This window comes from Apium graveolens, chromosome 6 (genome assembly GCF_009905375.1).
Source record: "Apium graveolens cultivar Ventura chromosome 6, ASM990537v1, whole genome shotgun sequence".
In the NCBI taxonomy this organism is placed as follows: domain Eukaryota; kingdom Viridiplantae; phylum Streptophyta; class Magnoliopsida; order Apiales; family Apiaceae; genus Apium; species Apium graveolens.
Window position 1 is genome coordinate 43,614,496 of NC_133652.1, and position 17,220 is coordinate 43,631,715.

A 17,220-nucleotide genomic window follows, 5' to 3' on the forward strand; every position below is an offset into this window, starting at 1 on the left:
ATCTTTTCCAAATACTACTTGAACTACCACCGTTCAAGTTATAACCAGTTTCAAAAGTTCATCACACTGATGAGACTACAAGACAAGATTTGAATAGATTCAATCTTTGAATATCATTATAAATAATGAAGTTACGAGGTACTTCATTAAGTCCCGATATATATATACACTTATATATATATATATATACATTTCATACACTCCTTGCAAACCTCTGTTATAAAAATTATAAACAGAGTTGCAATATCCAATGAATTTGGAAAGGAGAAAACCTTGGCATAAACCTGATATCTTGCTGATCAGGCAAAGATACCAATAAGTAACCTTTTCTACTAGTAGATGGACGAATTCCCCACTGGTCATCACCCTGGCCGCAATAGGACCTTATGTTGGACTGCCACTCAGCCACTTACGCATTTGATGGACTCCCACTGAGCCACTTACACTTTCATGGACGCCCACTGAGCCCATGTTGCTTATGTCGACTCAATAGATGGACTTACTTCCCAAACTTTGGGTAAGTAATCAATTCATTTATCAAAACAGCAACCTCGTTGCGAATATACAATACACCACAGAGCCAGATCCCTCAGGTTTTGAGCGAATATTTGAATCTCCTTCGAAAGGAAGATCTTAAATATAAAATGAGTTTTGGATTCGCTCTAACTTTTAAAATCATTTCGAAGACTCGAAACATTTTTAAGAATGTTTGGAGTATTGCTGATTTATTAAAATAAATCAGTCCCAATATATTAGAAAATATTTGAATATTATTATCTAAATAATATTCCCAAAAAGGATAATCTCTATAAAAATAATTGAAGTAGAAGTGTTAAAACTCATACTTGAAATGAATATTAAATAACCAAAGATATACTTATACGAAAGTACTATCTTTATTTGAATAATCAAAAGTAAGTTTGATTATCAAAACATTATTCTTTAACAAAATAAAGAATATTATTTAATAAAATAAGCGGAGTCATAAGCCCTCGAATGAATATTCAAAATAATATTCATTAATAAAATAAAGGGAGTGATAAGCCCTCGAATGAATATTCAAAATAATATTCATTAATAAAATAAAGGGAGTCATAAGCCCTCGAATGAATATTCAAAATAATATTCATTAATAAAATAAAGGGAGTCATAAGCCCTCGAATGAATATTCAAAATAATATTCATTAATAAAATAAAATAAAGTTATCGAATAAACCTTATTCGATTAATAGTTTTGAAAACTATATCAATATATATATATAAAAATATATATATATATATATTATACTCGGGAACATCGACTCTCGGTTTAGAAAAAATGTTCACCTTTGGGTCCCCTATACTAAGGGTATACGCAACTACTGCTTATCTCTAGCATAGGTATTATGCAACTATAAACATTGAAATCAACAGATAGATAACCAGATTACGAAACAGACATGCATATATATACCATCTCAGCATGCTTCAATATATCGCAAAATTTGCTAATTAACCAACATGCATCTATCACAATATAATGCATATACATATATACATCACCAGAACAGTATAACAGGTAGAAAACTTGCCTGAGTGCTCCCGGATAGACTTAAGCTTAGAGTGGGTCCGATAACCTATGAACAACAACATAAGTTGGAATTAAACCCCGGTCGCTTAAGAAACTAGACTTTAACCAATTGAACCCTAACGTTCGCTTATGGTCACTCCTACGCTTAACGAATCACCTAAGTCGTTCGAGTACCCTCGGCTCCACCATTTTTAATAAATTAACCATTAAGGGTTTTAAGGCGATTCTTTCGCGAGTACCTTACCAACTGCCTAATCCACTTAACATAATTGTTTCATATCCCAATTATTCATTTAAAGTCCTTAACCAAGGTTTCAAAGTAAGGCGAGGGGTAATGGTTCGTTCACGAAACGCCGTTACTTAAAACGGTCGTTTCTCCTAAACCGTACATCGGATTCAAACGAACCACATATCAAAACGAAGCTCGTAATATGAACTATATAAAAATGACAATGGTAAGAATCTTACAGTGAGTTCACGGGTTCTAAAGTTAATAACAAAAACAGTCTAAGTAAATCGGGCATTACGACGGCTATGTTTACGCGATTACCAAAGTTTAAACTACTCCAATCAACCACCAACCAACTCATAACCATCAATACAATAAAACTTCACCTAAACCATATCACATCAGTCCATAACCTCCAAGTTTTTCAACTCAAACAACCACAATCAAGACCTATGAACTATAATCAAGCTTTAATTACCAAAACACTTCCAAATCAAACCAAACTACTAATAATCACAATCTATGCTTCTCATTTCACAAAACCGACAATTAAACTTACTAACAAAAAAAGTAAAGGATAGGGTTTGATTTTTATACATTCCTTGGGAGGTGTTAAGTTGCTAGGAATCCTTAGGAAGCCTCCTACAAGCTTGATCTTTCCAAAGAAATCAAGAACACAAAGTTAGGCTTTGAAGTTTCTAAAAGTCCGATTTAAAGAACTGTAAAAATGAGGGTCTTACCATACTTATTTGGACGAGACTTATGAACAAGAGTTGTAGTCCATCTCAATACCTTTCCAACGAGCTATAGAACACAACATTTGAGTGAGTATTGAAGGAGATATGGCAGTTTGAAGTTGCTGTGTTTATTTTGGCCGAGACGTTCTTCTTGCAAAGTCAACTCTTCTCTTTTTGATTTATGTTATTTACTTGGTTGATTCTTCTTTTTGTCTTGAAATTTGTTTTAACCTTTTTACCATGGTTAATTTTGTATGGCCCAAAATCACCCAACAAACAAAACTCCTTTGTCATGCTTATGCAAGCAAGCTTGTGTCATGTGATGACATCATCATCCACTACCTTTTTGATTAATCCCTTAATTACTTGGCTAATGACCGCTGATCTGTTATACGGTTCGCTTATCTTTTGTTTTCGTTTATCGTTTGAGGGATCATACCTGGGATCTTATTACTTAGTTTCCCCTAAACCTTTCTCAATATTTTATATTCCTTTTATGATCCTCTCTAAAAATCCTTGAATTTAAATCCTTTTTATCATGTTACCTTATACTCAATTCTTTCGGTATCTGGTGGATTTTCGGGAAAAATCAAAGTGTGCGGATTTGGATTCTGACGATCTTTACATACACTTATTTACTTTATGGAATACTAATACGATCTTAGAATTTCCATAACAGTACTCCTATATAGCGTGGTCTGATAATTTTCCTTAATCAGCATCATTAGCAAAAGTTACTATTCATCCGTGCTACAAAAATTCCAAAAATTGGGGTTATTACAATAAGTGCATAATCCGAATTTAACCTAAACCAGTCCCTGTAGAAACGAATCTAATTTATATCTTATACTACTTGCGAACGCGTATACTTGCGTGTAATTTTAGCGCGTATTTTCGCCCTAACAGATACAACCTGAGGGTTTTGTCGATCCAAAGTTTGCTAATATGGTCTATAAGTTGCATCTATTTATTTATAGATTGAATCAAGCCTCAAGGAGATGGAATATTTATTTTGTTGAACAATCAGAAAGTTTGGCTTTATTCAAAATGAAGATGAACCGTGTGTTTACAAGAAGGTTAGTGGGAGCCATGTGACATTCCTATTATTATATGTATATGACATATAACAGATATAGAATGACATACCTTCTCTACAGGCTGTTGAGACATGGTTGAGAAATAGTTTCTCGATGAAAGATTTAGGCGATGCTATCTATATATTAGGGATCAAGATCCCAAGAGATAGATTGAAGAGATTAATCGACATAGTCGGAGTACATATATTGATAAAGTATTGCATCATTTTAGAATGCAGAAGACAAAGAAATTATATGTTTCGATGTCTTATGGGATAGTGATCTCAAAAGATAATTGCCCCCTAAATCATTAGATGATAAGGGCCGTTTGAGAAAGTTCCATATGCTTCAGCAATTGGATCTATAATGTGTACAATGATATGTATTTATTCTGATATTTCGTATGCTTTGATCATGACGAGCAGATACCAGTCTAATCCAGGTGAGGGTCACTGGGTAGTTTTCAAGAATATTCTTAAGTACTTAAAGAGGACTAAAGATTTATTTTTGGTGTATGGAGAAAATAGGGAACTAGTTGTAAAGGGTTACACTGATACTAGTTTCTGAACCTAATTTTTGGACAGACAAGGATGATTATGTGTTTATGTCTATTTTGTGTTTTGTCTAAATATAAGTGATGTTATCTGGAATAGTTCACAGAAAAAACATTAAAAATTCTATAATGGAAACCGAATATATTGATGCTTTCGAAACAGCCAATGAGACTGTTTAGGCATGTCCGTAGGCGATATCACCTTATTAATGAGATTAATGATCAAGGAGATATAAATGTAAAGTACATAGTAATGATAATGTTGCAGACCCACAGAATAAGGCTTTGTCGCAGGCAAAGCACAATGGTCATACTAGTTCCGTGAGTATTAGATACATGGGTGATTGGCTCTAGTGCAAGTGGAAGATTGTTAGTGTTTTGTGCCCTAGAGACAACACTATGATGTTTTAGTTTAAGACATTTGGATTATTAATATTTATGTTCTATCGATTATTCCTTTTATAATTTATTAATTCTTTATTTACTGTGATATAAATGTTAGATTAATAAATATCCTTGGAATATAATATGCAATTCTTTATCTCTAAGTACGTGACTTAGAAATGAGATTATGAAAATAGTATCAATATTCCTAAAGGCCCCTAGTCGAATATTATTATATGGGACAATAATAATGCATTAAGACTAGTATGTTCGTTGACTGATGATCACATCTCATTGATCATAGGTATGGTGATACTAAAGTCAAAACATAGGCACATATATTAGATACATGGTATTGGATTGACCCATTGTGAGATACTACATGTTTATAGTGTCATAAGTTATTCTCACAGTGATAATGATGTAATTGTCCTTAGACTTGAAGTCATTATATTTCTATACGAGAATTAATATACTTTGATTCCATTAAAAGTTATCCTTGACCGGGTAATGATAAAAGTGGACATTGGATATATTATGAATCGTATGAGAAATATGAATGATCCAGATGAGATTTAACCCTCTTATTTTAGGAGTGATATTATTGGCATCTTGTGCGCGCTAGACTATGAGGATGACATAACATGCCTCTAGTTTAATGTATAATAGGTTAAAGAGATTGAATTATATTGTACATTATCACGAAAGATTTAATCGAATCACCGGTTTAATTATTATTACTTGGATAAAAATGATGTATTACTAGATGCCGCTCATTGTTTATAATTTTAATATGAGATATTAAAATTATTGCCAACGTAATAATAACCTACAGGGTCACACACAAAGAACGCTTGAAGGAGAAATAATTTAAATTGAATAAGTAAGTTGTTTTGTTTATGATATTAATTAAATATGACTTAATTAATTAAATAAATAAAATAGAGAAATTACCTAAACTAATTCCGAAATAAATTATTAATTAATTAAGTGTGACTTAATTAAATAATAAATTGGGATTTCAGATTAGTATAAATTATAATTAAAAAAATCATTTTTCTCTCTATATAAACTCTTAGAGGGCAGATTTATATATAAGGATACATGGTTTACAAAACCCTAGCCGTTCAAGGAGAAAGAGGAATAAATGGAGTTTTCGGGTGTTAGTACATATCAATCCTTCAAGAAAAGCGTTCGTGTGGATACCATAGATCGCGAGAGCGGGATACGTGGTGATTCAACAAGGTTTGGAACTCCATTAATGAACTCTTAAAACTTCTTTAATCTAAAGATTCTTACTATGAATTAAATTATCTTTTTTCGCATGGATCCTGAGCAGGGGTTCGTGTTGTGGATATGTTGTGAACTTGATGATTTCATTAACAAAACGCCTTGGTAGATTTAACTTAGTGAAAAATGTAGCACTCGACGGATAAGCAAATATAGTCCCGACGGATGACTCATTATAGTCCCGATGGATGACTCATTATAGTCCCGACGGATAATGAACTGTTATCCATCGAGTGAGTAGCTTATGTAATAATAAGTCTGTAGCACATTTCTGCATACATCTTTGTATGAATTCTGTAGTAGCATATAAATCATGTTGACTTTAATTAGATATGCAGAATAGGTTGATTAATTGTACATAGATGATGTCTTGTAATTCTGCATAAATGAAATGAAGTCTAGTGCCAGATTGCTACTCGACGGATGATCAACAAAGCTACTCGACGGATGATCAACAAAGCTACTCGACGGATGATCAACAAGAAAACTCGACGGATGATCAATTCAAATATCCGTTGACAGTGACAACACAGTCACATGCGTCGAGTGTATGCAAAAGGAATGTGGAAGCCTATTCAACTGGGTTTTAGAGAACAAAGAAGCATTGCCATTTCCATGCTATTATGAAGATATTCAAATATGCTGGAATAGAGTAATGAAGCGGCAGAGTATTAGACTTGATAGGTTTTGTTTTATTATCTTGTCTTATTACTTTGTAATCTTGGTGATATATAAACCAAGAAGTAGCAAATAGAACAACAAGACTAAGAACAGTTTCTCAGAGAAACATTTGTAAGCTGCATTCTTAGCATTTCTCTGTAAACTTAGTTGTTCATATTTGTAAGCAGTTGTGAGCTAATTTAGCTACATAGAGTTCTCTTGATATAATATATATCTCTGGTGGATACATTCAAATCCACCATAAAGTTTTTAAAGACTTGTGTTTTTAATTACTTGTGTTTTGATTCATTCTAAGTTATTATTCTAAGCAAGATGAACAAGAAGGATGTTGGAGTCAAGATTCCTTTTCTAGATAAAGATAATTACCATCACTGGAAGGTAAAAATGCATCTTCATTTACTTTCTCAAGATGAGGCCTATGTAGATTGCATAGAAAGAGGCCCTCATGTACCAATGAGAGCTGCAACTGGAAATGAGCCATCTGTCCCCAAGCCAAGGCATGAATGGTCTGATCCTGATATTGAACAAGTCAGGAAGGATAAGAAGGCCATGGATATTCTGTTCAATGGAGTTGATGGTGACATGTTTGACAACATCATCAATTGCAAAACTGCCAAGGAAGTTTGGGATACTATACAGATTATCTGTGATGGCACTGAACAAGTTAGAGAAAATAAGATGCAGCTGCTAATTCAGCAATATGAGCACTTTCATAGTGAAGACAGTGAGTCTCTCACTGACATATTTTAGTAGATTTTAAAAACTACTAAATGCTCTAAAGTTGCATGGAAGGTTCTATCAGACAAAAGACTCCAATCTTAAGTTCCTTAGATCTCTTCCAAAGGAATGGAAACCTATGACAGTCTCATTGAGAAACTCTCAAGATTACAAGGAGTTTACTTTGGAGAGACTGTATGGCATCCTGAAAACTTATGAGCTTGAAATAGAGCAAGATGAGAGGATGGAGAGAGGAAAGAAGAAAGGAGGATCCATTGCACTAGTTGCTGAGTTGGAGAAAGAGAAGGAAGTGAAGATGGAAGCTGTTGAATCAACTTCAAAGGTCTGTGAAAACAAGGGCAAGAGGCTGGTAGCAGAAAATGAAGATTCTTTGAGCCAAGATGACATGGAAGATATTGATGAACTTCTAGCATTTCTTTCCAGAAGATTTTCCAAGCTCAAGTTCAAGAAGAACTTTGGAGCAGCTAAGCCAAATAGAAACATGGTGGATAAATCAAAATTCAAATGTTTCAAATGTGGCTTGGCAGGGCACTTTGCCAGTGAGTGTAGAAAGTCAGATTCCAACAAGAAAAAGTTTGAGCCTGTGGATTATAAACAGAAATACTTTGAGTTGCTCAAACAAAAGGAAAGGGCTTTCATTACACAAGAAAATGACTGGGCAGCAGATGGTCTGGATGAGGATGAGGATGTCAGCTATGTCAATCTAGCCCTAATGGCCAAGTCTGATGAAACAGAGACAAGTTCTTCAAGTAATCAGGTAATCACCACTAACCTTGCACATTTATCTAAAGCTGAGTGTAATGATGCAATAAATGACATGTCTACAGAATTATATCATTTGCACGTTACACTTAAGTCTCTTACTAAGGAAAATGCTAAAATCAAAGAAAACAATTTGTTTTTAAGTGAGAGGAATAATGTGCTAGAGTCTCAGTTCATTGAATTTGAAAAATTGAGAATTGAGTGTAAAATTGCTAAGGATAAATTAACTGAATCCTTGAAGAAAGAAGAGATCTTGAAGAAGCAGCTTGAACGAGAACATGAGGTGATTAAGGCATGGAAAACATCTAGAGGTGTTCATGCTCAAATCACCAAAGTTGAAGGTATTGAGTCCTTTTGTGATGTAGCCTGGAAGAAGAATAAAGAGAAGCTGGAATCCAATTTGGTTGAAGGATTGCTAACAGATGTAGATTCGACGGATGATGAGGGTCATCCGTCGGATAACAAAAAGGGTTATCCGTCGAGTGATATAAATCCTCATCCGTCGACTGTGAGCAAGCCTGTGAGGAAAGCCAAACTTATTAAGTTAAATGAGAGATATGGATCAGTTTCCAAGAATTTTATTCCTGGAGTGTAAGGCATATGTCATAGCCTATTTATATATTCGAGGATTTAACTCAACTCAAATAAGAATGTAATAAGTAAATAGTGGATCTACCGTCAAAGAGATCTCACAAAGTAACATCTGTCAAAGGATTCAGAAAAAAGGTTCATCTACAGACTTGAGGAATTACTTCACTGGAAGAAGTTCAAGAAATTGGTCAAGCCTCAATGATACAAATCAAGATTGTGGATTTAATCAAGTGACAGAGATCTCGTCAAGGTATCAGAGAATTACAAGGATTTAATCTGAAGAAAATCAAAGTGTCAAAGTCAAGACATGAAGAAACGTCACGAAATTAGTCACTCATGAACCAGACTGTACATCGAGTGTCAACATTGAAGTGGTGGAATTGATTCATAATTCTCAGTGATTTTCAGAAGATTTTCAGAAGAGTGGTTGCTGCTCAAGATTAGTATTAATTCTCTATTAATTTATTATGTCATATCATTTAATTAAGAAAATAAATTATATCTGCAAAGATTAATTTATTGATTAATTGAATTAATTGATTAATTAATTCTGAATTAATATTAAGAATTTTCATAATTTTAATTGGATTAAAATCAGTTTTAATTCAGCAAGACAATTGAAATTGAACTAGCATGACAATCTGGATTGTCATACCGATTGTCATGCTAAGTCATTTCAATTGTCTCACCGAAAGTTCTACTGGAAGGAGATTGTCTTACCAGTTCAGTTACTAGATTCATGCTCTCAACCAGGTGCGTCTATTGAAATTTGCCTGTCGGCCAGGGTATCTGATGTAGTGTCACCACCTCAAATATAAACAATTCTTGATGCACAAGGAAAGGTTACACACACAAAGGATGAGTTGACGGAAACAAGAGTTTCGACCATTTTAAGGTCAGATTCGATTGTTCAAGGTTCGTTAATGGACCAATTGCCTTTACAGGTGTTAGGAGAGGATACTGATCCAAAAGCCATATGTCAGTGGTCATTGTCTACCTCCCCAGGCTTAAATCCCCTGGATGCATCTGCGGATAGTGGATCTGACATAGGTGCGGATCGGCAACTTGTTGACAATGATTCAGATATTACCTGATGAGTCACAAGGAAATGTCTTCACAGACATTAGAAGGGAACTTTGATCTTTATGCTAAATTCGTTGGATCATTGTTTACCGTCCCAGAATTCAAATCTGGAACCCTAAAAGGGAAACTAGCAACTTGTAGATTATGACTCAGATTCATCTGACGAGTCTAACGAGGATGGGGATTTGCGAACTCCCATTGCACCACCTGTGACCTCCTTAAGGATGGCTAAGGTGATTTTCCTTGCAGGTACAGCTGAATGTTGGAGCTATGAGAGGAGTGATACACTTGTGAGAATGAGTGTAAACACGAGTGGAGAGAAGAGTGAAACACATGTGAGGTACACTAAACAGAATCACACACTCACAGTGAGGAAGAAAGATGAAACTACTTGTTATTTCTTTTCCAACCAAGTGATATATGAGAACTCCTTCAGACACCGACATACATTCCTTCTCTAAGGGGGAGATAAAAGCTTAAGTAATAGTTTGGAAGATTACTCAACTAAGGGGGAGAAATAGAAGGGAGGAAGAAAAAGATCCTACATATATACACTACACCACATCATTGTTGTTTGTAACTACGGATCCTATTGTACGGGAGAGGTGGTAAACACAAGGTGATTTCCATGTAAGGGAAGAAGCTATTTTCCAAAAGGGGAATACCACTGGTTTTTATCTGCGGATCCTATTGTACGGGAGATGTGGTAAACGAAGGTGATCTTCTTTAATCAGTTGATTCTCATAGGGGGAGAAGCAAGAGAGATATGTGCTTCTCAACAGGAAATGTGGTTGTACAAAAGAAGATGAAACTACTTGAAGATATGTTCAGTCTAGAGGAACATCTATTTGGAATCCGGAAAATGTTAAATGTTATCCAGAACTTTTCTGCTATTTACTTTGCATTTCTGTTTATATCTTTTTCTTATTTGTTAGTTGAGTTATCCTCTAGATATTTGTTGTTATTGTCTAACAAACAAATAGGGGGAGATTGTAAGGCATATGCCATAGCCTATTTGTATATTCGAGGATTTAACTCAACTCAAATAAGAATGTAATAAGTAAATAGTGGATCTGCCGTCAAAGAAATCTCACAAAGTAACATCTGTCAAAGGATTCAGAAACAAGGTTCATCTACAGACTTGAAGAATTACTTCACTGGAAGAAGTTCAAGAAATTGATCAAGCCTCAGTGATACAAATCAAGATTGTGGATTTAATCAAGTGACAAAGATCTCGTCAAGGTATCAGAGAATTACAAGGATTTAATCTGAAGAAAATCAAAGTGTCAAAGTCAAGACATGAAGAAACGTCACGGAATTTAGTCACTCATGAACCAAATAGGAGTGTCAACATTGAAGTGGTGGAATTGATTCATAATTCTCAGTGATTTTCAGAAGATTTTCAGAAGAGTGGTTGCTGCTCAAGATTAGTATTAATTCTCTATTAATTAATTAAGTCATATAATTTAATTAAGAAAATAAATTATATCTGCAAAGATTAATTTATTGATTAATTAAATTAATTGATTAATTAATTCTGAATTAATATTAAGAATTTTCAGAATTTTAATTGGATTAAAATCAGTTTTAATTCAGCAAGACAATTGAAATTGAACTAGCATGACAATCTGGATTGTAATACCGATTGTCATGCCAAGTCATTTCAATTGTCTCACCGAAAGTTCTACTGAAAGGAGATTGTCTTACCAGTTTTTTTTATTGTCATTCTAGTTCAGGAGATAGTCATACCGACTGTCTTCCTAGTACAAGTGATTGTCATGCCGATTGTCATGCCAGTTCATTTCAGTTCGATTGATTAATACTTAATGACAGAAGCAGCAGACTCTCAACAATCATCCAAAATCAACAACTCAAGAATAAAAGAAAAGCAGCCGAGCACAATATTTCATTTTTCCTCTGCTAAATTCAAGATCACAATTTCTAGCTAGTAAAGTTAAATCCAAACCACTAGAAATCATTATCTTGTTCTTGTGTAACTATCTAGCGGATCACAATCCCTAGAACTTAATCTCAAATTGAGTTTAGCATTTGAATCTTTTTATTGCAAAAATAGAAAAAGTTCATGTCGAATTTATTCTAGATTTGTGATAATTAATTTGAGATTAATCCCTTGTAATCGATACCGTTGTTGTAACACCTTTCAAGTTTAATAATATTTTTATTTAACTTGAATTTTGTTTCAATTTTTATTCCGCACTAAATTCGATTATACGGTATAGTTTCTATTCAACCCCCCCTTCTACAAACACATTGGGACCTAACAATTGGTATCAGAGCCTTCTGATTAACGAACAAATCAAGATCTTAGACTTTTGTGATTTTTCAACTCCTTGAATTTTTATTTATTCAAAAATTCATAATGACTTCACAAAAAGTTGGAACCGTTAAAATTCCACTATTTGATAAAGAAAATTATATCATGTGGAAGAAGAAGATGCTCTTGTTTTTACAAGTTGCAAATGCCAAATATCTGAACTTGTTAAAGAAGGGTCCAAAAACTCCAATGGTTATTGAACCAGAGGTGATAGTAGATGATGTTGTGATTACCAAAGCTAGAACCTATCCAAAAGAGCCTGAGGATTTTTCTCCTGCTTAAAAAGAAGAAGCCTCCTTGGATGCCAGCCTTCAGTTAATTTTAGTTGATTCCCTCGATCCCTTGATGAACAGACATGTGATGAACTGTAAAAATTCCAAACACATCTGGGAAACTATTGAGGTGATTAATGAAGGTACATAGGAAGTTAAGGAGAACAAGTTGGAGATCCTAACCTCTGAGTATGAACATTTTAAATCCAATCCAGGAGAAGGAATTACTGAAGTGTTTGAGAGGTACAATACATTGATCAACAACCTGAACATAAATGGAAAATATTATTCAATCAGGGAGGTCAGTAAAAAGTTCCTTTTAACACTGCCAACTCATCTTGAACATAGAATCACTGCCATAAGAGAAGCTAGAGATCTGAGTGAGATTTCTTTGGATAGACTCTATGGTCTGTTAAAAACCTATGAGTTGGAGCAGATTCAGCAAAAGGAAGTCTACGGGAAAGATAGAATGGTCAGCACATCTACTGCTCTTGTAGCTGAAGGTCAACAACAACAACAATCTCAACAGTCGGAGAAAATGGTACAGTTTTCCAAGGCTGAGGAAAATGTGTTAGTAGCAGAATATGATCCTTCTACTACAAATCAATTCAGTGATAATTTTTATTCCTTGGAAGAGCTGGAGCAATTGGAAGATGAGTCAATGGCCCAGATTGTCAAGAGATTCTCCAATGTCAGATTCAAGAGAAATCCCAAGTTCAAGTACAAGTCCAACTACAACAGATTCCAGACATGTGGATCTTCATCCTCTAACACCAGTAGTGGTGGATACAAAACAGGGATGGTTGATTGGAGCACCAATAGATGCTATAACTGCAATGAGTCGGGACACTTTGCCACAGAATGCAGGAAGCCAAAGCAAGTAAGGAAGAACTCTTATGATTTGAATCAGAAGAGTAACTCTGAAAGGGCTTACCTGGCAAAGGGAAGAAGCTGGGATGATACTGATAGTGAAGATGAAGAAGATGAGAATCTTGCTCTTATGGCTATTGATGGAAAAGCTTCATCATCAAGAAAAGAGGTAAAATTTACTGATGCTGAATTAGTTTATCATCTAGGAGGTTTCTTAGATTTTGCTCATCATGATAATGAACTGTTAAGTCAGCAGATCAAAGACCTTGAGAAAGAGGTCAATGAATTAAGACTTGTGCACATTAATCAAGACAAGTTAAAAGAACAAGTATCTTTTCTAGAGAATAGAGTTAACTGTTATAGACAACTCGAAACTATTCTCAAAGACAAGATCACCGGTCTTGAGACTAAGGTTAGAGCCTACTTCAATTCTTGTTCGAAGGCTAAAGAGTTCTACAGTAAGCAAACTGTTAATCAAACATCTGGAATAGGTTATGATTACAATGCTGCTATTGGAGAATTAGGCATAAATTCCCCTCCTCATGTATGTGCTAAAGGTAGGGAAGTACCACATGTGCTTAAGGGTGTTGATGAAACCCTCTATAAAAGATCAATTGCTGAACCATTTGATACGGCCTCCTCTATTATTCAAGAAGAAATGCGTGCTGAAGATCTTGCTAATGAGAAGGTTGTTTCCAAGTCAAGTGTGTCGAAAGTTCCAGTCAAAGTTGTGAAAGCAACTGAGACTAACTCAGACACACATGAGTTGAATAACAAAACTGCCATGTCTACCATGCATAATTTTCATGTTGTTAATCCCTCTCATAAAGCATGTGGTGTTGCTAATTGTATGTCTTGCGCTTTCAATTTGATGTATTCTTATTTTAATGGTAAGCATGTTTCTAGTGATAAGACTACTCCTCGTCAGCATGTGAATAATAAGAAGCATGATAGGTCTAAGACTGCTAGTCCTTCTAAGGCTAGAAAGGAGACATTTGTGCCTAAGCCTAAACAGAAATTTGTTAAGGCTGTTTACAAGGTCAAATATTCAGTCATTGAGAAAGTTAAGACCATTAAAATTAAAAATGTTGTTTTGCCTGACAAAGGACAATTCTACAAGTATGTCGGGCCCAACCAAGTTTGGGTTCCGAAGAAGGTCTAATCCATTTGTAGTACAGGGCATTAAACAGGTGGAACCGATAGTGTGGATTCTTGACAGTGGATCGTCAAGACACGTGACCGGAGATAGAGCCCTGCTATCAAATGTGGTTGAGAAAGCTGGCCCACTGGTTACCTTTGGAGATAACAGCAAAGGTTTATCTGAGAGATATGGCTGTTTGCAAGCTGGAAATGTTATCATTGAAAATATGTTTATTGTGCTAGGTTATTATCAGGAAGCAGTATCTAACATAGAGCACCAGTGACGAGACTTGAGAATATTACGACATATCGGGCACCTGATGTACATTACACTTGGAATTGGACTCTAGTAAGATGTGTACAAGTGTACTCCTGGTTGGTGAGTCAAAAGAGGAAGTCAGTGCACCACAGTTCATGGACTTTGCAGTTGCAGATCTATTGGACTATGCAATCTCTTCTTCACAATCTCACTTCAGGTTGGTATGAACTAGTGTACTACTCAAGCAATCGTCAAGAACATGGTATGGCACTCTAACTGAAGTTACAGTTTAATATGAACTAGTAGAGTCGTCATATTAATAACTCTCTTATCACTAGGCACAAACATATTATTTTATATGTGCAGACAGTTTTAGGAGAAAATCAAACTTCTTTCTACATTAGTGATCTCTTATTTCATGTAAAATCCTTTGAAATCACTATTGTACATCATTTCTCTCAAAAGATTAAATGTATAATTTTCATTCATTATATATCTTAAGTACATTTTATCTCTATTGCCATATGTTTTGTGATACAAGTTCAGTCTCCAATGACTTTCTTTCATTGACAGTCATGAGGTTGAAAACCCACAACTTCTATCCCAGACTGTAAAGACAAACACAGAAACAGAACCAACCAACACTCTCTTACCACTAAATGTAGTATGAATGAGCGTGAGGGAGATAGTGCCTTAGTGCACCACATAAGGAAGGTTTTGTAGTCAACCCAGTAGCTCTGTCTCCTACATAGATGAGTAGTATTTAAACCGAGACAACTGCTAGCTCCCATACATCTTCTCAAAAAGATGTAATGGCTGAAAAGGCACAAAAACAGTTACTAAATTCATCCCCTCAACCAGGTGCGTCTATTGAAATTTTCCTGTCGGCCAGGGTATCTGATGCAGTGTCACCACCTCAAATATAAACAATTCTTGATGCACAAGGAAAGGTTACACACACAAAGGATGAGTTGACAGAAATAAGAGTTTCGACCATTTTAAGGTCAGATTCGATTGTTCAAGGTTCGTTAATGGACCAATTGCCTTTACAGGTGTTAGGAGAGGATACTGATCCAAAAGCCATATGTCAGTGGTCAGTGTCTACCTCCCCAAGCTTAAATTCCCTGGATGCATCTGCGGATAGTGGATCTGACATAGGTGCAGATCGGCAACTTGTTGACAATGATTCATATATTACCTGATGAGTCACAAGGAAATGTCTTCACAGACATTAGAAGGGAACTTTGATCTTTATGCTAAATTCGTTGGATCATTGTTTACCTTCCCAGAATTCAAATCTGGAACCCTAAAAGGGAAACTAGCAATTTGTAGATTATGACTCAGATTCATCTGACGAGTCTAACGAGGATGGGGATTTGCGAACTCCCATTGCACCACCTGTGACCTCCTTAAGGATGGCTAAGGTGATTTTCCTTGCAGGTACAGCTGAATGTTGGAGCTATGAGAGGAGTGATACATTTGTGAGAATGAGTGTAAACACGAGTGGAGAGAAGAGTGAAACACATGTGAGGTACACTAAACAGATCACACACTCACAGTGAGGAAGAAAGATGAAACTACTTGTTATTTCTTTTCCAACCAAGTGATATATGAGAACTCCTTCAGACAACGACATACATTCCTTCTCTAAAGGGGAGATAAAAGCTTAAGTAATAGTTTGGAGGATTCCTCAACTAAGGGGGAGAAATAGCAGGGAGGAAGAAAAAGATCCTACATATGTACACTACACCACACCATTGTTGTTTGTAACTACGGATCCTATTGTACGGGAGAGGTGGTAAACACAAGGTGATTTCCAAGTAAGGGAAGAAGCTGTTTTCCAAAAGGGGAGTACCATTGGTTTTTATCTGCGGATCCTATTGTACGGGAGATGTGGTAAACGAAGGTGATCTTCTTTAATCAGTTGATTCTCATAGGGGGAGAAGCAAGAGAGATATGTGCTTCTCAACAGGAAATGTGGTTGTACAAAAGAAGATGAAACTACTTGAAGATATGTTCAGTCTAGAGGAACATCTATTTGGAATCCGGAAAATGTTAAATGTTATCCAGAACTTTTCTGCTATTTACTTTGCATTGCTGTTTATATCTTTTTCTTATTTGTTAGTTGAGTTATCCTCTAGGTATTTGTTGTTATTGTCTAACAAACAAATAGGGGGAGATTGTAAAGCATATGTCATAGGCTATTTGTATATTCGAGGATTTAACTCAACTCAAATAAGAATGTAATAAGTAAATAGTGGATCTGCCATCAAAGAAATCTCACAAAGTAACATCTGTCAAAGGATTCAGAAACAAGGTTCATCTACAGACTTGAGGAATTACTTTACTGGAAGAAGTTCAAGAAATTGATCAAGCCTCAGTGATACAAATCAAGATTGTGGATTTAATCAAGTGACAAAGATCTCGTCAAGGTATCATAGAATTACAAGGATTTAATCTGATGAAAATCAAAGTGTCAAAGTCAAGACATGAAGAAACGTCACGGAAGTTAGTCACTCATGAACCAGATAGGAGTGTCAACATTGAAGTGGTGAAATTGATTCATAATTCTCAGTGATTTTCAGAAGATTTTCAGAAGAGTGGCTGCTGCTCAAGATTAGTATTAATTCTCTATTAATTAATTAAGTCA